Source organism: Pelobates fuscus, chromosome 6 (assembly GCF_036172605.1).
Source record: "Pelobates fuscus isolate aPelFus1 chromosome 6, aPelFus1.pri, whole genome shotgun sequence".
NCBI classification, from domain to species: Eukaryota; Metazoa; Chordata; class Amphibia; order Anura; family Pelobatidae; genus Pelobates; species Pelobates fuscus.
Genome location: NC_086322.1, coordinates 252,414,026 through 252,418,054, shown reverse-complemented (window position 1 = coordinate 252,418,054; position 4,029 = coordinate 252,414,026). Strand labels below are relative to the sequence as shown.

General features: G+C 44.8%; 1 pseudogene; it reads right to left on the bottom strand.

Moving 5' to 3' along the window:
* Positions 1–204: 204 nt before the first annotated feature.
* On the bottom strand, positions 205–682 carry LOC134565758 (programmed cell death protein 6-like; annotated as a pseudogene).
* Positions 683–4,029: the final 3,347 nt, after the last annotated feature.

Here is a 4,029-nt window from a genome sequence, read left to right as displayed (position 1 = left end):
AATATCATATGAATTTCATTTTGGCCCAAGAAAGCTATATTTCATGTTAAAACAAGGTAAAATTAGGTTTTCCTCATATACAATAACAATTTTGTTTATGATGAACTATAAAAAAAATGAAGCGGTTTGTACATTGCAGTAGAATACTCAAGTATAGTAAAGGAATATGGGGTTTTTGCAATTCTAGTCTATACTGGTATGGCATCATACAATGCTGAAGGCCATAGAAAGATATTGTTCATAAGATACCTGGATCCACCCATCCTGGTCTGTGTCATATCTCCGGAAGACATCAATCAGTCTCTGTAAAACAATACAGCACTGAATGAAGTAATCAAAAGCAACTTGTCCCCTTCTTTGTCCGTCGAATTTGCGAATGAGAACATCATAGAACTGATCTGTTAGACGATAGCCAAAACCTGTTAGCGACGGCTTTAGTCTGTTTTTGTCAATCATCCCTGAATTGTCTCTGTCATAGGTTCAAAAGATAGTCTGCCAGTCTGTTTTGTACTTCCAAACCCCAGAAAACTTGTTGAAGCTCACTCCACCCTTATTTTCTCGGTCAAACATGGAGATTATGGAACACACAGTTGTTGGATTGATGGGTGTCCAGGTACCATTTTACAAGGCTTGCTGGAGTTCTGTATCAGATATAACCCCACTTCTGTCCCTGTCCACTTTCTGGAAGATGTTTCACAGGAAGGATTGGTCGTGGGCCCCCGGGGGCTTCTGGTAGTAAGCCATGTCCTATGCTCCCGGTCCGAGTGCGGCAAAAAACTATACATTTACCGGTTGATACTCACCCTTTTTTTATATTATTCTTTATTTTGTTGTGCAAAAGTTTGACATACAGACAAGCTTGCAATGCCACACCAGGGAATACAGACTTTTCAAGAGGCATTAGATTGTGGCATGTGATAGTACTGCACTTTTTTTTTAAAGGATATACAGGTTGATGCATATAATGTCGCTTAACAAATAAAAAAAGTAGAATTGTATGAGACATACTATATGGATTGACATTAACGTGGTCGAATATATTAAATCAAGAAAACAAAATAGTATAACATGCTGGGCTTACGCACTGGAGGTAATATGCCACTGGCCCTTGTCACCATTTATGCAGCCTTGGCTGACTGTGGTAAAAGAAAAAAAACTAGTGGCACAATGCCGTGTGGTTAACAAAATAAAACAAGATAAAACAATGAGGCATAATACTGGCACTGGTTACCTATTCAGCCCTAGGTGTTAAGTACCAAGCTAGGTTTAGGTGCTGCTGTGTGTGGCCTTGCATTTGCAGCTAACCAATGCCCCTCAGTGGGTATACACAGTCCCGGTCTGTGGAGCGTCCAGTCATGCAGGAAAAGTGCAAGGCTTTATCTGTCCCTGGTGACCTCAGGTGAGTGTAGGCTTGTGATGTAGCATTTGTCATCACCTGGGGCAGCGATCCACTACTTTGGTGCTTTTCCTTTAGATGTATAGGATCCTTCAAAGGGTGTGAGTTGTGCCGTTGGCAGTTGGTCACAGCCAGAACGTGTCGGCGGTATCCAGCCGACCTCTTAGTTTTCAGTGTTGTAGGGGTTCGCTTAGCAAGCTGTAGCTGGACGTGGTGCTTTAGGTAAGTCGGCTTTTCTGTAACCGTTCTCCACCCACGGCTTTCCCGATATGGGACCGCTACAGCGGGACCGCGGACCTTCCTCTGCTTCTCGGTAGGAGCCAGTGCTTGTGTGGTTGCCGAGGAACGGGGGACCCGTATGGTGTGTGCTCTCCGAGTGGTGGTTGCCTTTCTGTGGGCCCCTGGTGCCTTTGGTGTGAGCTTGTTTCTGCGCTTCATGTCAGGCATAGAGCCGTCAGCCACCGGAGGTGAGTAGCTTTGCATGTTAGCACACCTTTGTCTCTCCTCAAGCTTGCGCCAAAATTCAGTGAAGATGGCATCCAGCCTTGCGAGGGTAAGTTCCACCGGGCCTTGTGGCATGGTGTGAGGACATGCGTCCGCCATCTTGGTTCCCGCCAAGTCGTCCAGCAGGAACATGTGCTGGGTCGCAGGGCCACCAGGTGATTGTGAGTACGGCGTGTGTGCTGGGGCCGGGATAACCCCCACTGGCAAGGGGGGGGGGGAACGGGAGCCCTTGCTGCGTCTGCTTTTGTCAGTTGGGTAGCCAGCAGGAAGTTCGGCCGCTTCCTCCACGCCAGCCCCCCCAAGTAGGCCGCTGTTGTGTTTCAAGACTAATCTGCTCATAGTGCATCTATAAAACTGCCAGGTGTTGCAGAGGTGTAGTCAGCTTTTTGCCAGTCGTGGATGGCTGAGTGTGATGAGGCAAAAGTTCGGATTTAGGGCACTTCTGTAGTATTTCGCACGGAGCACACTCTGCATGCGACCATTTAGGTTGGAAGCCAGGCCCCGCCCCCCGATACTCACCCTTTTTTAAACATGCAAAGGTCACTTGATTTTAATACTCAGACAAACGATCAAACCATAGCCCTATATCACTGCTTCCGCTTGCATCTAAACTCCTGACCACTTAACCTCCTCACTGTCCTCCAACTCCATGCTTGAACCCCTGCATTATGGCTTCTATCCTAATCACTAGACTGAAACTGCGCTCATTAAGGTTACTAACAACTGTCTTTATGCTAAAATCACCAGCCACTTCTATATTCTTATCTGACATGACCTCTCAGCTGCCTTCAACATAGTTGACCACCTACAGACTTACCTTTCCTTGTCTCTGATACAGCTCTCTCCTGGACCCACTCTTATCTCTCTAACAGATCCTTTTCATGTCATTTGCTGGAAACTCCTCCTCTGCTTTGGCCCTGTACCTCAGGGCTCTTTCTTGGGTCTGCTACTCTTCTCCATTTATACTTCTTCTTTGGGTAAGCTTATCAACAGCTATGGCTTCAAATATGATCTTTATCCTGATGACACTCAAATCTACCTCTCCACCCATGATATCTCAAGATTTGTTATTTCTCATGTCAACGACTGCTTGTCTGGCATTTCTTCATGGGTGGCCTCTCGCCATCTTAGTATCAATATGTCTAAGATTGAGATGCTCCTTGTTCACCCCTCTGGCTCTACTCAGATTTTTTACTTCTCTATCACTACTGATGGTATCACTATCTCCTCATCACGAGAGTCAGCTGCCTCAGAGATACACTTGACTTCAATCTTTCCTTCTTCCCCCATACCCAATCTCTTCATCCTGCCCCAACCTCTTATCAAATATTTCCAAAATGTGTCTGTTTCTAAGCATTGACTACACTGAGCAACTCATCCACTCAATTGATATTTCTTGACTACTGAAATCACCTACTCAATGGCCATCCTCTCTCATTTCTCTCCCCCATTAAGTCCATCTTGAATATCTCTGAAAGGCAAATTCACCTTATCCATCATTTTGTATCTGCTGCACCTCTCAGTGAGTCCCTTCACTGGCTTCCCATTCACAGCAGAATTAAATAAAAAATTCTCACCCGACCTACAAAGCCCTTACAAATGCATCACTACCTGTCCTCACTAATCAACAAATATCAACTCCACCCAGCCCCCTAGGATCTAACAACGACCTTGCATCTTCTATTGTTACCTCTTCCCATGCGAAACTTCAGGACTTTTCTCATGTAGCATCAACCCTCTGGAGACCAATTCCATTGTCAGACTTTTCAGAGTTTGCCTTCCTTTAAGCTCTCCATAAATACATTCTTGTTCAGGGAATCCTATCCCACTCAACTCATTAACTGATGCGTTCCACTTTACTAACTAATGACCTCACCTCACTGTGTATGAACAACATCATTCTCACCTTAACATTCACTACCTCTTGTTTCTCACCCTCCTATCCATCTAGATTGTATGTTACTGTGGAAACAGGGTCCTCAATTCCTCCTGTGCTTGTTATATACACTGCGCTCCACTAATATTGGCACCATTTGTAAAAATGGGCAAAGAAGGCTGTGAAAAAATGTCTTTAATGTTTAATCTTTATTTTTAACACTACACAAAAATACTCTGCTCTCATCGATATA